A 9,577-nucleotide genomic window follows, 5' to 3' on the forward strand; every position below is an offset into this window, starting at 1 on the left:
AACGTAGCTTGTGCGCTTACAACCACAAGAGTGTCTGTATAACATAACAGAGCTATGTGCAACTAGTCGAGCCCCACAGTTCTGCAGGTGACGCTTTCTGTTCGCAAAACTGAAGGCATTGCCCCGTATGTTTTTATAATATTAGCCTCATATACCAACTATCTGAACAACAAACTCGAGATGGCAATGTGCAACGCATGATAATCGATAGAACGTGGAAAGTGACGTTCTTTTCCCGCCGTGTCGTCTACGGTGGGAACGAAGCTATGGGAAATCTCCGCCGAGCCGGAAAAATTGTGAGCAATGTCGCCGCGTCGTAACGGCGGGCTCGGTGTGCGGTTTGGCGTCGTTATCCCGACAAGGCTGCTCGATAGGCAGGCCGCCCGCAAGTGGCTAATAAGGGCGGTCGTTGGCGCATCGACGCCGCCGCGCGTGGCCTACTATAGGTCACCGCCCACTCGTCACCGCAAAACACACGAGAAGGCATTGTCCTCCGACGGCTCGTTAGGGGACGCCACCTTACGAGCGGCAGCCACGAGCCCTTTGTTCGGTGCAGTGGGTGGCCGATTCGTGGGTGAGTCATTTTGAAACTATGCGGTGCATACTCTGACCGCTTATGGAGAACGACACAGGTCCCATTGGTGAGTGCATGGTCAGCGTAAAAAAATATGGGCACTCAATCCCTTCCCCCACGCAGAGTAGCAAGTCAGCGAATTTTATATGCTGGCTATATTCTCTGCATTTCATTAAAGAGTTCTCTCTCTCTCTCTCCCTCTCTCTATGGACACTAGAGAGATGATTCTCCGTGTCTGCGCTGGAAGTATGCACACTCTATTCCTATTTCCCTTTTCGTTATCCGCCTAACGGATCAGAGTAGCTCATTGAACGTGTGCCTATTTGAACATCTTACCTTTCCGCTTTCAATTCCCCCCTTTTCTCTCTTGCCAAGCGACAATTAGCATTATCATGTGCACGGGAACGAACTTTTGGCAAGCAATAAGCTGCCCAATAAACTGCCTAGGTCGCGCGATGTTCAAACACGAAAATCTCTGCCCATGCTCTTGTACGACGTTTCCAGCACCTGATTGAAGTCGAAAGAAAAGTGAAGTAAAAGCAAAATGCAGAAGAGGTACAAAAAGCACCTGAACTTTCCCTTTTTCTTGTCTGTCGTGACTGTGGTCAAAGTGGACAGCAGCGCGTCGCGTCTACGTAATAATGGTAATGCGTTATATAGAAAGGCGAATCGCACTAGTACGCCTGTAGAGGGTAAATTGAGTCGGGTGAATATTTCCCTCAGCGCACGTCGATGCTATTCTATCACATTGAATGAACAACAACAACAAAAAAGAGCTTCCAAGCATAGAGTTTCCTAAAACTAGAAGGCACTCTGACGCTGCGATCGTTCAGCGAGCACGGGAATGATGGGTAATGCACGGATTTGCCTGGACTTGGTGTTTGCGGGTTTTTAACACACTTGTGGCTTTGTTTTTCGCTGTGTTTTAGGTTTGGTTTCGAATGAAAGAACAAACGGTTCTGAACTTCGTGACTTGATTTTAAATGGTGAGCCTAAAAGGTTACGGCGGGGAAGTGGAGCTGCAAAAACGTTTGCTGATTTTTGTTTCGTGACAAAGTATAGCTCCAAGTTTCGCGAAGCCAAACGCAGCCGCAAGTACGAAGATTAGACAAGTGTGTGTACTACCCATCATTCTCATGCTTGCTGGAACACCATGCGTTGCAACTATAGACGTAGCGCCAGAGTTCCCTCAGTGTACTTGTAGGAAACTATATGCTTCCAGTGTCCCTTACGCATTCATTTAGGACGAGGCGAAGCGATCCTCTTTTTCCCTCTCAGCCGATGTATTGACGCGCCACCCATCGAAAGCTTTCTGCACCTAACGTGGTTTGGCGCTATACGTCCTCATCTGGTACCGCATGCCTCCGTTCCTTTGACCTTGCTATGATGCGATGTGATGACTTCATCGTGTGATGTTACTGTGAAGTCACCATGACGTTATAATTTTCGGCCACCTGTGACCTCATTGTGATGTTATAGGTTACGTCATCCTGTGATGACGATTTTGTTGTTTGTTTTGCCTCACTCGTCTCCGATCCAGCGGGTCGCCGACGGCCAAATCTCGCATTTAAGGCTTTTGTCTTAAAAAAAAAAAGAAGAAACATCAAAGTGTTTATTGAAGCGGTAAGGCTTTCGCCCTAAAAAAAAAAAAAACGTCTAAGAATGGTTTACTGCAAGGGAAAGGCGTTCGCCTTGGAGTCTCGTGGGAAGGACCTATAAGAACCGCTACGGGTTTTTGCTCATAAAGGCAGTGGCTGTGAATGCAGCTTACATTATATATTTTTTCCCGAGTTGTAACCGGCTATGCCGTGATGTACGCTAACGTAGATGAGTGCTAAGCAATAATACTCTATGTCATTTTAGCCAACGCTAAGGAGAGAACAGGTGAAAGCGTTCTAAACGAGTCTAACGGGATACTCACTGAATTACTTGGACGCGTGCCGCTGTCATCTATATGGTACCTGACTGCTGGCCTGAAGGTCGTGGGACCGAATTTTATAAGCGGCGGCCGCCTTTAGATGGAACCTATATATGCTAGATTTCTGTGTACCTGAATTCGAGTGCTTGTTAAAGAATCCCAGTACGTAGTCGAAATTGAATCTATAGGTCTCGGGGCCTGAAATATCCGACAATTACTTGAACAGTGATTTTGCGTTCTCCGCCGAGTGCGCCCTCACTGCATCTTGAGCTTTGCTGCACTTTAATTGGCGTTGCACTACATACCAGGTGAATATGTTACGTGTTGACGTCATTGATTAAGTCACGTGACATTTTGTACTTCGTGGCATTTTAACGGTGACTTAAGGTACCCTGTGTTATAGAGGTGTTTAGGGAAATTGTTTAACAATTTTGAGTACTTGATACTAGGCTATGGGTGAGCAGAAAGCCGTCCCAAAACACCGATATAGCGTATTTCTGGAGTGATCAAGGTATTGTGTATAGAGCCAAATCGAAGTACGCGCTGCTAACATAACATATCTGTACAGTCTCCATTATTTTGCTGGGCGTCTTTTTCTTTCGATTAGTTAATTACCATAATAAGATTGCGTAACATCAGACGAATCTTTTTAAGATATGTTACCCTTCCTTTAAACCCTTTAGGCGAATGTGACAATATAAACGCTGCTTACTAGTACCATCAACTTCAAAGAAAGTCAATTCAAAGACGAGGCTAATGTCGGGACTGTCAGAAATATCGGGGTTTGGCCAAGAAGGTTGAGCTTCCTTACCAAGTCTGACAACTTTTAGCTGACGAGTGCAATGCGTACATGGGGAGTTAAAGATCACGTATGCCAAAATTTGCAACGATACATGCCCTTTTAAATGGGTCAAATTTTAAGGTGAACGCCACTTACTCTTCCTTTCAAGGGCGCGAGCTCAGAGAATGACGGCATGACGTAGACGTAGGAATTGTCCTACGTAGACGGTAGTGTTGTCACGTTGGTCCTCTACGTATACGACTGTGCCCTGACGTCACCAACAGCATATGCGATACGGCCGAAAATTATTTCATGCGACATGTGTAGCTTGTGTAATTTGTTGCTTGAATAGGTGAATAAAGCTTGAAATGGATAAAGAGGCACGAAAAAGGGAATGTACGCGTCTTCTTCCTCCTCCACTGCACCTGTGCTGCATGCAATTCCCGATTGGGGACACACACACGCAAAGGAAAGGCCGCGGAGGAAAGTCCGCTTCCCGGATCGCGTCCGTGCCACAAATGATGGGCGTAACGTGTCGCCGTATACGAAGGGTGGACTTGCATCCGCACCACCGATCCGCTGGTCAACGAGTACGCGGCGGCCAGCTCGACTTACGATCTGCACGCCCACCGCCGCCGTAAAGCAGCCGCCTCCGTGGACTCGTATGATCCGGGCCCCGTGTGCTTGTTAGCGCGCTCGCATGGAGACAACAATGCCCTTCGGGGTTTCGTAGCAAGTTAATCTCCCCCCCTCCCCCTATCTCTCTTCGCAATGACGTATAGGCGACTCCCTTCCGTCCATTTATGTATCCCCCGTTGGTGGGTGTCAGGTTACCCTTTGTATTTTGTGGTGATCGTGCTATACTAAGGCCTATAGTGGGTCGATCATCCTATTGAGGCGAAGCCTGCATTGCTGCATCGGCCAGTGAAAAGGACAATCACACATCATCGTGGTATTCTTTATTTGTCGTGCAGGCATCGAATACGCGTCTCATTATCGGCTCGGTGGCGTTTCTCTGCGTCGGCAGTGTGTTGGCCAATACGAGCTGCTTGATCAGTTATATTTTCGCGTGCCATTCTAGCCGATCGCGTTGTATGTCCAGGAAAGATGGGACACAACATATACAAGGACAAGTAAGGAAAAGCACGAAATGGTTCGAGGTTTAATAATGTAGTAATTGTTGACAGTGTATGTGTATACGTCTCAAAGCCATGATACGATTATGAGGGGCGCCGTGGTGGAGAGCTACACCGATTTCGTCCGCTTCGGGTTCTTGAACGGGCACCTATAATCATTGTGCACTGCTTTCTGTCATTTCGCTGTTATCGAAGTGCCACCGCCGCGGGAGGAATGGAACCCGCGTGTTTTGGTGCAGCAGCCGAGCGTCATTGCCACAACAGCACGGCGCGTAATGCACAGTTTAAACTGTCTCACAGAAATAAGGCAGTTGTGTACTGCATTTAATAATCATGTGGTCGATACTACATCGGCCAGACGATCTTGAGATCCGTGTATTTTTGTAAGAGATTGTGACTTGCGCGCAACTAAGGAAAGAACAGTATGCATGAAAAAGACACTTACCACAAATCGAAAGAACATTTGCGCCCTCCCCTCTTAAATTCGAATGGAGGAAATGTTTTACTGAGGACAAATAATACAAATAGGCGTATTGAAAGCCTTCCTCAAGTGCTTCCTTCCCCTTACCTCGTCAATTTTCTTTTAATTGGTGTTGATATTTCTTTGTTGTGTTACAGGAGGGATGAAGTACTATATACGTATTTAAGGCCTTCCTCAGGTGCCTCTCTTTCCCCTCCCTCGAAAAAAAATGTTTCTGGCTACGGGCCGGAACACATGCGTCAAAGACAAGCGTGTTTTGCTCAGACTTTGTCAGCTTGTAGATCTGGCTGTGCCCTGTGTTACGGGTTGACGATGGTACATCGCCCAAGTGGAATGCTGCGCTACGCCGTATAAGGACGCAGCATGCAGTCCAACGGGCCCTCTACGTGTCGCAGAGGTTAGACCTATCAGCCCCGACGTGGCAGCGCCCCGTTACGTGCTACAGTTGACGCCCCGACGGACATAAGCAGGGTTTTTCCATACCATATCATACAGGCCTGACGCAGGGGTATTTTATACGCTATAAATCTGCAGCCGATCTGTCGTGGGTCTTTATTTAACAGTGACTTGGTCGAGTCTCTTGTGTCCCTGGTAACGCTTGTGCACATCTTCTGTTCATTGGTATAGACGTTGGTTAAATCCCACTACCGAGTCACCACTGGTCCACTAAAAATGAAGACAGTAGCTTTCGCAACAAATGGATGCCAGAGAAATCTGTGTGGTCCATCAGAAAACTGTCATAATCACACGTGTATGCACCGCATAAACAGGGTAAATCCCACCCAACTTCCGTTGAAAAACAAGGAAGAAGGCGACAGCCCAACAACAGTCAGTTCGTCACCGGGTTCGCAAAAGCCGTATTCGTTTTGGGGGTTGTGGCCAAAGTTTGCGTGTTTGCATACCAGTTTCATTCTTGCATAGTGTTCTTGTAGCGCTATTATTGATCAGTGAGTGATTCTTGCGCTTGTAAGTTCAGGCATGCCGTTCTCCTCACCTGGACCAGGGGCTTTCCTCTGGTCCGCTTCTCTTTCACCGCAGGAGAACCCGTGGAGCTGTTCTTGCGTAACGGTATCTCCGCAGTTCCTGCGGCCCTAGTCCCAACCAATGAGGGTACCATACGGATGAAGAATCCGAAAGTAATTCAAGCTGAGCTGCGAACAGCCACAGCTCATTTCCAGAGTATCTCAGAGGTCAGACAGTTCGGCAAGAATGGTATCCTCCGTTTGTCGTAAGACTAGCTTTGTGATAAAGACCTTCTAAAGTGTTCTATCTTTGTCTCCAACCAGATGAGCGCATCCATCTCTTGTCACTTAGCATGCGTGAAAGGGTTTGTGCGAGGCGTAGACATTAATTTGACTCTATTGGAGGTTTTGGAGATGCTTGCAGCGGCTGGTGCAATCTCCGTTCATATGTGTAGCCGTGTGGTTGATAAGACCAAAGTCCCAACGGAGTCGGTGATTGTAACATTTGCCAGGTCGAGTCGACCAATGGAAATCAAGGCATGGCCCCTTATCTATCGAGTCGAACAGCTCTCGCCTCGACCGTTGCAGTGCGTAAAATGCTGGCGTTATGGCCACACGGTGAAAGGCTTTAGGTCCGCTTTTAGATCCCAGATGTGCGGGGAGCCTCACAACGCAAATGAGTGTCAGACCGAAGAAAAAAAATGTTGTCTATGCAATGAAGCGCACATTGCGGACAATTCAAATCGCTCTGCTAAGGCTGGATGAATCCAAATTCTCGAAATCGTAGATCGCAGACGCTGCTCCCAAAAAGAGGCCTTAGCTGAAATTCAGGCTAGAAATCAGGGTTATGCAGGGTTAGCAGCCCATCATACCACATCGGCGGATGCATTTTTGTCCCAATCCATAGCGGAAATGCTTGAAAGAACAATGAAAAAGGCTATGGAGCGCCTTGCTGCAAACATTTGTGAGGCTCTATCTCAAATTTTTGCCAACCAAATTGCTGATATATTTGGAACGCCGGCGAATAATGTAATCTCACATACTCTACGGCTTCCACGACCGAATAATGAGTAGAAGCTGCAGCCACACCGTCTGACTTTGTCCACGCAGGACCCTCTCTAGATGACAAATAAAGCCGAAGGAATTATGAAAATGACCAGACTGGGGATTCTGATGACATGAATTTGGACCCTAGATCGCTAAAATGCACTAGGTCCTCTCTATCAAAAAACACCATCTCACCAAAGCATGCAAAAAAAATACCTGACGGACAAGACAAGCCTCTCAAAGATAGATTTTTTTTTAAAGAGCCCATTCTGGACAAGGCAGACGCGGAGGCAATTCTTTCTGAAAAATAGGGTCACTTAAGTTTCTTCATTGGAATTGTAGATCCATTCACTCATCAATAACTCATTTAGTATATTTGTCGTCAAAATTCACCCCAGATGTAATTGCATAGCAGGAGACAGGGCTCTCCGTAGATAAACCGTTTCATTGAACTAGTTACCGTACGTTTAGGTTAGATCCCACGTCCAGAGGTAGAGGACTAGCATTTTTTATTTCTAACGGAATCAATTTAAAGGCAAAAATCTTGTGCAACCATATGCCCCCAGAATATGATTTTTGTTTTTGCAATGGACGTCACATTACTCGGTTGCCAACCTTTCTCCGTAGTTAATGTGTACTTTCCGGACGGTGTACAAGACACTAGACGATTGGATATGGCAATAGGATCATGGTGTAAGGAGATCATTGCGCAAAGTCGTCGATTTTAACTCTCATCACACGTGTTGGTGTTTTAAAACTGAGCAGTGTGGTAAACGTTTGTGGGTGTGGGCAACAGATAGTAATCTATCGTGCTTAAACACCAGCACCCCAACATTTATTTGTAATCAATGTCAACCTGCCTTAGATTTAAGTTGCGTAAGGTCGAGTATTTCTAGCTCGTCCTGGGCAGTGCTGGACTGTGCCACAAGTAGTGATCATTTTCCTGGAAGTTTTGAAATTTCTTGCCCGAGAACCCCTCCTTGCTCTCAAGTCAGAGTCTTTGTGAGTTACAAAAATTTAGAGATAACCTAAAATCAGCTTTAGCTACTTTCTCCGACGAGAGTAACGATTGAAATGCGATGAAATTAAACGCAATTATTAAAGGAGCCTATAAACGAGCTGAATTTACTGTTGAATCGGCCAAAAGGGCGCCCTTTAGTCCTTCGTGGAAAGAAAAGTGCACACGAGATCACCACCGTCACCACGCAGCTTTGAAGCAGCTCATTCACAATCAATTGCCTAAAAACTGGTCTGATTATAAATTTAAAGCAGCTAATTTTAAACACATAGTTGCTAAAGCAAAAGAGGAATATGATCGTAGACACCACGACTTGCCCTCAAAACCGAAAATTAAGAAAGCACTGTTTCGATACATGAGAAGAAGGAAGATTCTGCCAAAATCAGTAAATTCGGATTATTAACTTCTATCGTCAGCGCAAATGACTAAAGCTCTAGATTTACGCGATAAAGGCCTAGAGGGTATATTTACATCAACTGTACCAATGAAGGGGCAGAATCGTAAAAACCAGGCTGATTTTGAGGAAGTTACAATGTCGGAACTATCCTGCGTGATAACGCAGTTACCCCTTCCAGCTCCGGGCCCGGATGAAATTATAGTGCCTATGATCCAAACATTATTTAAGATATCTCCCCATAAAATTCTTAATGTTATAAATTATTCTATAAATCATGCATAGATTCATTTTGATTAGAAAATAGCGAAGGTAATTCCGATTCCGCTAAGAAACACAAATCAGAATTCAACATAGAAAATATAAGACCTATATGCTTAACTTCTAACATGGTCTAACTCATAGAGAGGGTTCTGCACGGCAGGATCACTATAGTTCGATAGAAGGCACTTAAATACTAAAACCTTAACAAATTTGCTTTAGATCAGATTGTTGAACACACTGATGACTTTAGGCTTCTCACAGTACCTGACGGCATGTTTAGCAGGGTTTTTGATCTCACGGGAATTTTATTGTGTCAAGGATGATTGCTCGTCATCTAGAGACAGAGTCGCGGAGTTCCCCAAGGAGCAGTTCTATCACATCTCCTATTTATATACTAATTTCTGTACCGATCTGTCTGAAAATCTATGTATACGTGCATGCTGATGATATAGCCTTGTTTTCTACTGACGATAATATTTGTGCTCTACAGCAAAAATTACAAATATACTTGAACATGCTGGAAAGATAGCTGCAGTCAATTTCAATGGCGTTAAATGTAAATAAGAGTGCTCTCTTGGCGTTTCCCATAGCAGTTTTCATTTCAATCGCCATTGCATATAATAAGGAAGCCATTCCGCAAGTACACTCCCTTAAATATTTGGGTGTGTTGTACAATAGAAGACTTAACTGGAGCCCATATATATAATACATCGTGGCTAAGGCTCAATGGGCTTTAGGCTTACTGCGAAGAATGAGTAATCGCAAATTTGGCGTACGTGCAGACACCATGTTACTATTATACAAAATGTATATGGGCCGAATATTTGAATTTGGATGTGTCTTGTTTTCAGGAGGACCTGCGTACAAAAACAAAGCCGTTGGTTCTCTTGGAGCGGGCAGCTGTACACTTGTGTCTGGGGCTCCCTAGGTTTGCAGCAATCAATGATATTTATCAGGAATTGCGTCTGCCTGCATTGCTCTGTCGATTCCGCTTGTTAACAG

Source organism: Rhipicephalus microplus, chromosome 3, assembly GCF_043290135.1.
Source record: "Rhipicephalus microplus isolate Deutch F79 chromosome 3, USDA_Rmic, whole genome shotgun sequence".
NCBI classification, from domain to species: Eukaryota; Metazoa; Arthropoda; class Arachnida; order Ixodida; family Ixodidae; genus Rhipicephalus; species Rhipicephalus microplus.